This window comes from Acomys minous (genome assembly GCF_964271855.1).
Source record: "Acomys minous genome assembly, chromosome: 6".
In the NCBI taxonomy this organism is placed as follows: Eukaryota; Metazoa; Chordata; class Mammalia; order Rodentia; family Muridae; genus Acomys; species Acomys minous.
Window position 1 is genome coordinate 15,203,731 of NC_140487.1, and position 13,914 is coordinate 15,217,644.

General features: G+C 37.4%; 1 long non-coding RNA gene across 1 annotated transcript in view; it reads right to left on the bottom strand.

Moving 5' to 3' along the window:
- Nucleotides 1-1,525: 1,525 nt before the first annotated feature.
- Nucleotides 1,526-13,914, bottom strand: part of LOC311599439 — a 61,653-nt gene continuing 49,264 nt past the window's right edge. The window contains exons 2-3 of the long non-coding RNA XR_014779893.1: nt 8,981-9,084; nt 1,526-2,011 (exon numbers count right to left, since the gene is read on the bottom strand). This is a non-coding gene — a long non-coding RNA (uncharacterized lncRNA). The remainder of the gene's footprint in view (nt 2,012-8,980; nt 9,085-13,914) is intronic.

Genomic DNA, 13,914 nt, shown 5'->3' on the forward strand with positions numbered 1-13,914 from the left:
CCCCTTCCAGAAAAAGAGTGGTCTCAAATGAGTAACAATTGAATTTCAGTTAACAGGTTATAGATTAGTTACTAAGATCAAAAACAGACAGAGACACCAGGCCTTCCTTTAAAAAACCTGTTATAGTACTTTAAAGTTCCTTAAGTTTGTTTAAGTTTAGTATACAAATAATTATTTATATACCTTTTATAAGTAAATATTTTATGTAAAATTATAATATTCAACACCTAATTATGGTAAATGCTGTAGCAAATTAAATATCACAATGTAGAAAATGCAAATAACATTTTAGTTCATGTGTGACTAATTTATATCAGGAGAAGGAGCCTAATTAATCAGAATTAACTTACGTCATGTAGATCAGATAAGTAATTATTAATTACCCTGAAATTGGGAGATTTTTGATGTGTGGAAGCATATGTAAAGTTACATTGAGTTAAAGTAAAGAAAATCATTAAACATTATGGCCATGAGCTTTAGGCAACACTACCCACTATCTAAACCCAGTTACCTTATTGGCTTGTTCTGAGCAAAATGGTAGGTTAAATGTTTCATATTAAGTAGAGTTACTGTTCTTTAATGCCAACTTAAATTGTTTTGTAAGACCCTTAATTAACTGTAAGACTTCAGACTTAATTAACTTTAAGACCCAAGGCTTGAAAATGTCCAAGTAATTAAAATAAATAGAAACTGATCCTTTCACAGAGCATGTACCACTTAAAAAGTAGGAACACTGGCAATAATATCAAGCAAAAATAGTTGGTTACCACACAACAAATTGTACTGATACACTCTTATTTATGAACACATTTTATTTCTGAATATCAGCTTCAACAGGATAACAGCAGTAGAGTGTAAATCTAGCCTTAAAGCATGCTTAGTTAGTGGAACTCTGAGGACCAATTCAAAAAAGCAATATATATCTATGTGAATTAGTGACATGTGGCAACCTATTGTTCTGTACAATTAATAGGAATAAGAGAAAATTAATTACTCAGTGTGGGACAATAATTTTTAAACTGGTAATTTAAGCTTATATTATGTCATTTTAATACTGTTTTATATAGATCTACCTAAAATGTATAAATATTCAAAGGAATTAAGATTAAATTTTAAAAAAAGTTTGATGTGTTTTTTTTTTAAAGGAAAGCAGTTATATCACCAAGGTAAGTAGTCGCCATGCGTACAGCTTGCTTTGGATGTGATGTTCTTTAGAAGCATTTTTGTTTGCTTCATAGTCTATCTACCTCTTTTGTATAGGATTTTTGCCTAACCACTGAAGTCTATGTTTTACTCAGATGTATAGAATTTTGAACTACTTTGTAATATTTTATAACTACAGTCAGATACTCACAACCAGCTACCTACAAATAGCAGAGTAAAGACCTTTTTTCATTTCTCCACATCTAACATGCGTACAGGACGGATGAGGGAACAGCACAGTGCTGTCACCATCTCTTGTTCATGGGCACCTGCAGTTTTATTCAAAGGCAATTGTTATATTCTCAAAAATAAACCCCACGTTTATGTGAAACTAAGAAGATTATTTTAACTTTATAATATTTCTAGTACTCCTTTGAAGTCCAGACCTCCTCTGGAAATAGAGACTGTGTCCCTTGACCTGGAGAGATACCAGTAATAGGAAGTTAAAAGCAAGACTCTCAATCTACTCTTAGTTAGAGGATAAAATAAGAAAGAAGAGAGGCTCAATTAAACCTAGATTAACTTTATTCAGGGAAAGAGCTTTCAAGTTGAATGTTACATAGTGACTGGGTGATACTCCATGGTGGATAGAATATGACCAGGTTCATGAACTTCAACTGACACCATGACAGAAGTAATCAAACACCAAGAAAACTTGGATTGAAATTATATGAATTAAACCTTCTTCTTCTTCTTCTTCTTCTTCTTCTTCTTCTTCTTCTTCTTCTTCTTCTTCTTCTTCTTCTTCTTCTTCTTCTGGCCAAAATGAAGAAACAGAGTCCAGAGTTGCATTCCTGCCTGAAACAACCTAAAGAAACAAAATTTGTAAAGATTTCATGATAGCAGACTTCAGCAAGAACAGACAATGATCCTTGAGAAACGGAAAGTAAATGGGGTGAATCATGACTGTCTGCACTAACTTCTCGGACAGAGTTTGTAAGCCTGGGGCACAGAGGTCAACATTAGGGAACCCAACATGTTAGAAGGAAGTTGACAAAGTCTTTGAAAGGCACAAGCTAGTAAAACTCACACATAACATGTGTGACCCTGTAAGTATTAAAGACATTATATTAGTACTTGAAACTCTTTTGACAATGAAAGCTCTAAGACCAGAGAGCTTCAAAGTTCTGGCAAAAAATTAAAAAAATAAAAAAAATTTAAAAAAAAGAAGAAAGCAAATTCCTCAATGCATTCCAAAGGAAAAAAGTATTATCCATACACTAACACCTAATAAGAAAATAACAAGCAGAAAAAAATGTACAAATAAAGTATGTTTCAGAACCATAGGTATAAAATTTTAATTTAAATTTAAAATGGAATCTAGAATTGTATAAATATATAATAGGAATTGAATAATATCTTTTTAGTTTTTAATCTTACTATTCATTTCTTTTTGCATATATATGTCTGTGAGTTGTGTGGTGGGTCTGTGTGTGCTTGTGTGTGTATGTCTGTGTGTGTGTGTGTGTGTGTGTGTGTGTCTGTGTGTGTGTCTGTGTGTGTGTTAGTCGAGAAGTTGACCTCAGATGTCCTCTGCAATTGTCCTCTGGATCTCTTGCTAGCTCTAGGCTTGCAAATTTCCCTATTCTAGCTAGCTAGCCTGCCTCAGAGATCCCCAGTCCCCAAAGTCTAAGCACTGGAGTAACAGGCCAACTATCATGCCCACCTGCCTTTTTACATGAGTGTCATGGATCTACATTGACCCTCACATTTGTGACTATCATTTTAAAAACAACAGTGTTAGGGTGCTAAAGAGGTGGCTCAGTGCTTAAATTCACTTGCTGATGCCCTTCCAGTGGATCTGAGTTGGGTTCCCAGAACCCATGGCAGACAGCACACAACTGCTTCTATCAGTAGGTCCAGGGGATCTAATACATTCTTCTGACCTCCAGGGACACCCACATATATGGCATGTGCACACACATACACATGCACACACCCAAACTCATATAAAGATGGCAATCTGAAGAGTACACATACCCATGCTCATATAAAGATGGCAATGCTGAAGATAAATTGCCTCGCTAAAGCTTAAGAAAAAAAAATACACCAAAATAACCATTATAGAAGTTGTTGGTTTAAAGAGAAGATAATTCCAAGATTATCTGTAAAATGTCATATGGTGTGACAAATACTCTCGATATGGTGTGGAATATAATTGAATTGGGAAATGGAAAAGAAAGCTGCATCATTTCCTACTGAACAGAAAGAATTGGGGAAATGGCAAGTAGTTAAGGTGCCCGGAGAAATTAAATATCACAGAAAGGCTCCACTGTGTGTTACTTGGACACAGGTTGACTGGGAGCTGGAAGGGAGCAGCCTGTGTTTTTGCCTCTCGATCCTGCAAAGCCCTGGACTATAATTTATCTCAAGATCTTAATCATATCCTGGGTATTTGGTAAGTATTCAGATAGCCATGGCCCTTCTTTTATGACATAAAAATCAGTTTAAATTGTCAGTATCTAAAATTATCATGCAATGTTTTAAAATTACTATGAAGGTAAAGATCCTTGATATAACAAAAATAATCAGATCACCTGCAGCTACTCAAAACTACGGGGCGGGGGGAGATTTTCCTGTAACAAAGGAAAATTTGTAGTCCACTCTCAAAGGGTGAGGATTTGGAGAAGGTTTTCTAGAATGCTATGTCATTCATCCATTCAGTGTGAAAACATCTGTTAAAAAAAGAAAAGAAAGAAGTTTTCTTTTTCTTTGATTCTTTTACCTCCCAAATCTAATTTGATGCCTATCTTGCAAAGAGTAGAATGTCCAAGGAAGAAAATTGATGTTAAATTTTTTTCTTAATCAATAAGAGATAACATGAGATAAAGGATCAAATGTCAAACTGTAAAATAGAAATGACATAAATGCTTATTGTGATCTTAATACATTAAAAATATGTATATGTGTACACACATGCCTGCGCACGTGCGTGCGTGCGCACACACACACACACACACACACACGCACATGCAATGTGGTTAGAGCTATAATTACATTGACATTTAAAGTGATTTGAAAACAGACCTCAGTACATCTCAAGTTATTTCCTGCTTCAACATGGTCCTGCAGTAAGGCCCAGAATGACAGCAGGCTCATTCCCAGAAGATAGAAACAAAGGCAGCCTCAAAAGCAGCCTTACTCACAGGGGTTTATAACATTTCCAGCCTAAGCAGTGACTCAGAAAAGGGGGGAAATTCATAGGTTTTGACAAAGTCTGAGAAAAAAAGAGATGTAGATAGAGGGGTCCCTACTACCCAAAACATGTGGCCAATACAAAGTGGTGGCATATACTAGGTCCCAAAACAAAAGACCGGAGTAGACAGAGGACATGAAAACCAGAGAATTCCAGGCCAAAGATGCTGATGAAACCCACACTCTGAATGTTAAAAAGCAACCTCAGAGAAGAGAGGCAGCATTTGAAAATGCTAAATACTGACAGTGGTGTGAATAAGATTGAACCTCACTTGGTCTACACGAGAATTTCACATTTTCAAGCAGGATGGATTCCAGACAGGGGGGAAAAAAAAGATTATACAGCAGCAAAGAAAGCTAGGGTTTCAGTGCATCAGAATTTGTGGAATATTTTCCCTGCATTCTAGCATACTATTGCTATTACATCCAGCTTTGTAAACTAACTTCTTTCTCATTTCTGGCTTGATAAGTGCTTTTGGCACATGTCTCTGGAAGATTTCAGAAGATCGGGACTTCTTATTTTAACTCAGCTTCTGGAGCGAGGGTAGCCCAGCAAAGGTCACTGCACTGAATCATTAGTGAAATGCACTCACTGCATACAAACTTCTTATACACATTGCCTACTTTAAGGCCTACCATCTTCCATTTCATTTCAATTTTAGGAATCTTTAGTGGTTTTTGTTTGCTTGTTTACTTGCTTGCTTGTTAACTTCTTAAATGATATCAGACATGTGCACAGTTCCTAAGTCAGAGAGAGGAGGGGGAATTGAGTTGCTTATAAATATGTTCAATTATTTGAAGTTTCTCAATTATCTGAAAGCTATGTATGGATAAACAACTTCAAAATATTATTTATACATTTATTTGTTTTATAATTGTATGTGTATGAATCATTTGTCTATATGTATGTATGTGTACTACTTGCCTGCCTAAGGAGGCCAGAGGAGCATGTTGGATCCCTTGGACCTGGAGTTACAGATGGTTATGAGTAGCCATATGGATGCTGGAACCAAACCAGTCTCCTCTGCAAGAGCATCCTTGTAGAGAAGTTTTAATTCGGAAACATAGCTGCTCTGGCAAGGATTCACATTCAGAGATCTTCTAGGTCTATGTGATCCAGCTGAAATGAATAAATGCCCTTAGTACACACCTTATTCCCAAACAACGAAAGTAAGGTTAGTTTCTAGAAAGAAATAGATATGTTTGAAAGTGACATCTATTTGAGGGGCAGAGCAAGGGAAAAATCAGAGAAAGATGTGAAAAGATAGAATATGCCTAACTCCCATTAAAACAGCACAGGAAAGAGAAGCTACTTAGGAGCAGCACCATAGAGTAGAGACAGTAGAGTGGGGTACAGTACAGAGTAGAAAATACAATACAATAGTTCGTAGAGTTGAACCAGTTCCAGATGTTCAGTAGAGCTCTGTCAGTTGGGAGTCAATGCAGTGAGTGCAGTTCAGTGGAGCTGAGTTTGTTAGTGAGTCATGCAGTCCAGTGGAGGTCAGCAGAGACAGGTAAAGCCAGAGAAGAAGAAGGAGTCTGAAGATGAGACAATCATCAGAGTTAGTTTGAGGCCACCTAGAACAATTCAATGCGAAGCTGGGAAGAACCATATTTAGTCAATCAGCTTGGAGAGGACTTTGGACCAGAAGAGCTGAATTGAACCAGCCAACCAGAGTTCAGAAAGAACTAGAAAGGGTGAGTTTATTCAGCAATAAGCCTCCAAGGTGACAATTACGTCAGGAGAATAAAAATTATATTTAAAACATCTGGTGCCCAACAATTACATCTGGCAAATAAAAGTTACTTTTGCACAGTCTGTATATTTAATTACAACCAGTCTTTCCTTATATTAAAAACAGTCAACTGGAAACAACCTGGATTACAAGACTATCTGCTGCCCTTAAAACAGCTTTCCTTTCCCTACCAGGGTGCTAACATTTCCAGGTAGAACGTTGCTGATATCTCAAGAAATGAGCTCTGTATTTTAAAATATAATGTGGAGACTATTGATGGATAGGAGCTAAGAAAGGGTGTGAGCAATGGATTTCCGAACAGATCAATGTTAAGAAAGAGTACATAATAGGAACTGGACTGCAAGATGATTTCTCTTCAAATTGTCAATGTTTATGTTCCCCATGGAGCATTTGCACGCTGCTTTAAAGACTAACAATGTGTCATCGTAGAGTACAAGATAGATAACTGAACTAAAGCTCAAAGCAATTTTATCCGCAGATTAAACACGAGATGTAGATTTTTTTCCTCAATCAAGTAAGCATGTAAACAAAGAAGATCACTTCATATAATGGTAAGTATTTAAGTATTTTAAAAGGAACAAAGATGTAGTCAATGAAAATGATTCTCTCTGCTAGGATGACTTTTAACTGACCTGAACTATATGAAAGGAAACGAATATATATATAAAGGTCTCATTTTAGGTGGAAAAAAAGACAAGATTAAAGAAAAAGAAACAATTAATATGCAGTGAAGTTGGGAAATAGGCAACACACATATGGCAGTGGGAAGCCGTGACAGGTCTGTAGCAGGGAAGCCATGCACTTACGTATGTTCCCTGAAGACTAGTTAGCATGGGAGAGATTGTAGAAGAGCTGATTAGAATGTTATTTGTTGCACCCCTGTAAGACTTGACAGGAATACATGAAAACAAATGGAAAAAATAACTACTTGAAAATATCTCAAAAATAAAGAAAATTTTATTGCCACTCAAAATAAATAAGGCATAATAACACCCAGCAAGTAAGTATTCACCAAATATGAATTGATTAAATTCCTTTACTTAAATATTGCTACTCCTGTTTCATGTGAACCACACTTTAGAAATAACCACAGTAGAATTTTTTTTACTCACAGAAATGTGTCAAGACCCTTAGTAGATACAGGAAACCATAGATAGAAAAACATATGTTTCAGAGATTAGTGTAGTTGTGTTCTTGTTAACTTTAATGCAATGTCCAAAGACAACAGCAAGGATAAACAAGATTACTGTATTAAATAGTAATATATAGTCACTAAGAAAAGTCAATGTAACAAAATGTATGCATTTTATATTGGGTAAAAGCCCAATATAAAAAAAAAGTGGCACAAAGTACATTTTACATTTATATTAAGCTCTGGAATTGGGATAATTTTGATAAACAAGAAAACCTAAAATACCAAGTATCTGGGTGTTGAGAACAATGCGACACTTTTTGAGTTCATAACAGTATTTTTAGTCTTTATAAGTGTTTATACTAATTTCTAGTGTGTCCATATGTTAAAAACTGAATATGCAGTTTTAATTTGTTCACTTCATTGTATATAAATTTTAAACAAAAAACTATAAATACATTGAATTGCAGTTAATGATAGCCATGATGAAATATTTGGAGAAACTGACTAGAGTTTGAGACACACTCCAAAACATCAAGTGACAAGATGCAATGGTGATGAAAAGAGGTACCGTGAGGGCAACAATAATGCAGTCTGGATGAATAGATGGTTGGATTAGTCAGAACTTCATTGTTGAGGGAAACAATTTACAAGCACGAAAGATCTCATCTTGGCTTGGAGATTCAGAGGCTTGTCTGTGAAGAACAGACTCCAAGCCTGTGGGAAGGCGAAACATATGGCAGAAGGGAACTGCGGTTGCAAGAGCTGCTCATGTCATGGGGTTCAGAAAGCAAAGAAAAAAGCTAAAACTTGCCAGCAAAGGCACTCCCTAGTGACCAACTTCCTTCAGCTAAGCCCCACCTCTGAAATCTTACATAATCTCCTAGTAATGTAATCAAATTGTGATTCCATTTCTGCATTAAGCCATCAATTGGGAATATGTACTTCTTAACCCAGTGACCTCTCAAATGATTAAAACACAGTTCAAAAACTGCTTATTAAAGCCTAAGGGGCAAAATAACAAAATCAATCAAAATTTCAATTTATCAAAAAAAGTACAAAAGAAAATTATAATTTTTATTTACTATTGTCTCTAAAATCCTAGAAAATTCACTATAGAATGAAAATACTCATGAAATTGAAGTAAGAGACTTAAAGCTATTTCATATGTTTGATAGTATCATTGTGTACTTTGAAATCTATAGTATCAGTATAAGACTATGTTATACATACAGAATTAGAATTGGAACATATTTAAAATAGAGATAATTTAATAGGTTAACTAAGTGTTGCATGTATAAGCAGAATAATTTTCTCTTGCCTGTCAAGGGAATTTATAAATTAACATGAGAAAATGTTTCACTTACAATATTTCAATTTCAAAGTGATAAAGGACCTAATAGCTAATTATATTCAATAATCAGTATTTTTAAAAGAAAAATGTGGGCCAATGTATGAAATATGAAGCCATGGAAAGCTTATAAAACTAAATTTGAAGCAAAGAAAACCACAGCACATTGCTGAATCAGTGCTCCATCATCAAATTTCAGTTCTACAGTGAAAGAAGGCATAGAATTATATCCACTCAGGCAGAGTTTAAAGTAGAAGCTGGCACATAAATAAAAGCAGCTTTCATTCTGATAGAATGCTTTTGTCAACAGGTATTTTATAAGGCGGAAATGATGGTTTATACCTTTAATCCCAGCACTCAGTAGGCTGTGTCAAAATGGTTGCAAGTTCATGGGCATCCTCAGCTGCAGAGTGACTTCTATGCCAGCCTGGGCTCCAAAGAAAACCCTGTCATAAAAGAAAAAAAATTTTTTTGAAAACTAATAAATGCCTTCAAAGTATAAAGTTAAGACTTACGGGATCACAGAAACTGTAAAAATCTAGAAGACATGTACTTTTCAAGTACCTGTTACCCCTTCCATCAGAGTGGGTTCTACTGCCTGAGAAATAAAGATCAGAGTAAAAGTCTAGGGGTGAAGGGTGTGGGATAAGCACAACAGTAAACTCTGTCGTTAAGGTCTGAGGCCTCTTTCATAACAGTGGGTTCTACTGACTGAGAAACAAAGTGTGGAGTCTTGTATAAACCCAATAGTCTGGGAGCTTTGGCTGAGGCCTGGTCCTACAGAGAGCAAAGATAAACTATATCCATTCCCAGCTTCGGGTATAAATCCATTTCGTGGATGAATAGAAAAGCCTGCGTGTTGAACGTTTCCAGTTTCTCTAGTGCTGTCTGAGGGACCAATCATTTTCCTGTGTCTAAGTCAGGCTGTAGAGGATCGAGTGCCCTCTTCTAGCCTCTGAGGACACCACATGCATATGGACACATAAAACTCATACATGTATAGACATTATTTTTTTTAATCTTTAACATTTAAAAAAATGAATAGATAATGAAAATGTTGTACATGTACACAGTGGAACTTTACTCAGTTGTGTCAAAACATTGATTAGTAAAATAGGTGGAACTGGGACGTACAATACCAACAGAGGGACCAAAACTCAGAAAGACAAAAAAACTACTCGCTTTCTGTCATATGCATATCCTAGTCTGTAACATTTCTATATATGTACATAAATGGGTATAAACATAGGGTATAAACATCTGGAATGGAGACTGAGAGGTAGCAAAAGGAATAGGTGGGGCAGTGAGAGATTAAGGACGCACCTAAGTAAAAGTAAAAGTAGGGGCAGGGTAAATATTAGAGAAGAGAAGAGCAGAGGAGAGGAGGGAGGGAGAGATGTATGGGGAGCTTTAATCAAAACACTTCCTATAAAAATGTAAATATGATACCATCTTAGTTAATGCTCTATCGTTGTGAAAAGATACTATAACCATAGAAACTCTTATAAAAAAGACGTTTAATTGGGGTTGGCTTACAGTTCATCTCTTGGGAAGCATTACAACACGCAGGCACATATGGCGCTAGAGAGTATCTGAGAGTTCTATATCCAGATGGGCAGGCAGCAGTCAGGGAGGGACACTGGGCCTGGCCCGAGCATTTGAAAACTCAAAACCCCACCCCCAGTGACGCACTTCCTCCAACAAGACCACACCTCCTAATGGTGGCGCACTCTGGTGACCAAGCATTCAAATCTATGAGTCTATGGGGCCGTTCCTATTCAACCCATCCCAGATCCCTCATAATTTGTCGGCCTATGAATCTACAATTTCCAGGTATAACAGATGTAGGAAGGTGCTGTGCAACCTAAAGGGAGCCTTGACAATGCTGAGCACATTAGCCCATGAATGCCTTTCCAGCAGTGGGAAGAAAGGAAGCAAATTTCTTAAAAACTACTTTGGAGATTGAGAACCATTGAATTGAATGGATTTCACAGAAGGGCATATGATAACCTACAGCCACATTTGCTCTGATGCAAAGATTTGCATAAAAGAACGACCTCTATTTGCACAAGAATTCAGACTATGGGTACATACTCTGGGAACCCAAAATGCTTCACAAAAATCCTATCCAGTACTCAAGCATTACAACTTCGAAATGGACCACAGAAATGAGATATGAGGAAAATTAGAATGAACCTTGATTGAGCAGTAAATAGCTAAGTAAAAAATTTCCAAATCTGTATGTCCCAATGATTCTGCATAATTATTAAGAAGTCACAGCATGTCCCAATGTCCCAGCATAAGATAATCTCAGATTTGTTACAAAGATCCTATTCTCAACATCTTGGTTTGATGACAGCCGGTCTGCCTTGTTTGCCTGAACACCAACCTCAAAATCATGCTCAAATCCCTTTCCATGCCCACTTTTTTCCATCATCTACCAATTCCACTGGTGTTGCTGTTATGACCAGGAATGGCTTTCAATCAGTGAAACAACAAGAGGAAGATCGTTGACAGTCTCTTGCATAGCTTGCTGTAGCAATATTTTCATTGCTTCCTCTTCTCCAGCACTTTATCTTTCCATACTTTCTCCTCATTGGGCTTATGTAGTCATTTTAAAAGACATATCTGATCACAAGAATATCTTGATCAATATCTTTAGGAATTTCCCTGTTACTTATTGGATTAAGAGTCACACTGCTTAGCATGGCACATAAAGCTCTGGATTGGTCTGACGTACCACTCCAGCTTAACTGCCTCCAAACCCGTTCATTCCCTAGCTACCCCATACTCAACCTTCAGGGCCTGGCTCAATAAGTACCTCCTTTGAAACTCATTTGTGATGCTCTTGTCTGAATCACAGTCCCTCACTACCACCTTGCAGTTCCCTCAGGGTTAAAATTTTCCTTAGTGTGGTGCAAGTGATTGAGCATTACACCACATGGGCACCGTTGTGTGAACAACCTAAAGAAAAAGCCTCAACTTTTTCCTGCATTTTCAGCAAAGTGTGGTCATTGTCACTAGAATAACTTATGGGAAAAATAAAAGACATTTTTAAAAGAGGAAAAAAGAGAGAAAGCCAAATATATGTATCTGAGTAACTTTTGGCTCTAAAATTCTGTCTCTCTACTTACATGTATTTGAACTGGGCCTTCCTATAGATATTCCCTACAGGAGGCAAAAGATAAACTATTAAAACTCACAAGTTACTTTTTTCTCTTACCTAGGGAGAAAGTGCCCTTCTTAAGATCTACTATTATACCATTATGGAAGCTGTAAGGTGACAGAGAACTTTGAAATATAAAGTTTGGGACTGCTGAGAGAAATAGATCCCAGGAGGTTTACCAGTTAGCTGTAATTTATTCCAAAGCAACTTTGCCAGAGAAGCCGTGGGTCATTCTTTTCCCATGTTGACTATCTGGGAAATGAAGCCCCAGAGAACAATGGAAGCAGCCCCGCATCTCAGAGCAATGGCAGATGGCCCTACTCATTCCAAACGTTCCCTGTCTAGGGTTTTCCTCTTTTTGTCAAATTACATCAAATTAAGATATAAACCCTTGTTTTTTTAACTCCTCTTTAGTGCACCCATGGATCATCTACAGAATATATCCCACTGTTAACTGTTAGAAGTTGGGGCTTTCATCTGGGGATCAATTTTTATTTCATCAAAGAGATTGAGAGATTTGTTCTTAAGGTATGATTTTAAAAGGATTTATGAACAACAAACCATCATAGATATTTTTCCTTCTGTGGGAAGGAGGGAAAGTGGTTCCCTAATTAATTTTAACAATGATGATAATCGTTTGACCTATCAGGTGAAAGCTGGGCAACTTTGCTAGCAGCCTTTCTTAGTGTAAGCTTCTCACATATACACCTTTTCTGTGGTTGTAAAAGCCAAGAGGGTGCACATTTGCCTACCATTTCATCCTTTAATGTTTTATTATAATTTATCCAGGTTACATCCTGGTTGTTATCCCCTCACTTGCACCTCCCCATTCTTACCCTCCCTCCCTCTTCCACCCTATTTCCCACCCCTAGACCTCTGACAGAAGAGGACCTCCTCCCCCAGCATATGACCACATCCTATCAATCTCATCTGGATAGCCTGCTTTCCTTTTTTCTGTGTGCCCACCAGCCCTCCCCACTAAGGAGAAGTGGCCAAATCTGGGGCACCAGAGTTCATGTCAGAGGCAGTCCCCACAGCCATGGAGAATGAGCTATCCACTGGCTAAATCTGAACAGGGGGTCTAGGTTTACTGTATGCGTTGTCCTTGGTTGGTGCAACAGTTTTTACCTGGGTCCAGATCCACCAGCCTTGATGGTCCCCTTGTGGGACTCCTGAATCCTCTGGGTCCATCCATCCCCCATTCTTCAATACCGCTCTCATCTGGAGTCCAGCAGTGAGTCCCAGCATCTGTACCAATCCCCTGCTGGGTTGAGTTTCTCAGAGCAGATCTATGTTGGGCTAGTATCCACTTATAAATTCGTATATGCCCTGTGTGTCTTTCTGGGTCTGGGTTACCTCACTCAGGATGATTGTTTCTAGTTCCATCCATTTTCCTGCAAATTTCAAGATTCCTTGTTTTTAATAGCTGAGTAGTATTCCATTGTGTAAATGTACCATTCTTTCTTTATCCATTCAGTAGATCTTCACCAACCCTATATCTGACAAACAGATAATATCCAAAATATATAAAGAACTCAAGAAATTAAACACCACCCACCCAAATAACTCAACTAAAAAATGGGGTACAGAGCTAAACAGAGAATTCTCAGTAGAGGAATATGGAATGGGCAAGAAACACTTGCTCAACATCCTTAGTCACCAGGTAAATGCAAAGCAAAACAACTCTGAGATCTCATATTACACTTGTCAGATGTCACTCAAGTGACAACACATAATGCCGATGTGGACAAAGGAGAATACTCCTTCATACTGGTGGGAGGGCACACTTGTATATACAACCATTTTGGAAGTCAATCTGGTGCTTTCTCAGGAAATTGGGAATAGTTTTTCCTCAAGACCCAGCTATACCACTCCTGGGCATATACCAGAAAGATGTTCCACCACACAACAAGGACATTTGCTCAACTAGGTTCATAGCAGCCTTGTTCATAATAGCCATTTCATTCCTGTGGAACTTGGTGTGTGGCTAAGAAATCTACAGGGAGTGAGCTTACTTTGTCATTGTGTTGTGAGTGATAGAGTCCTTTCTCTGACCCAGAACCTGTATGCTATCATGTATGAAACAGTAGCAGAATCATTGATTAAGGTT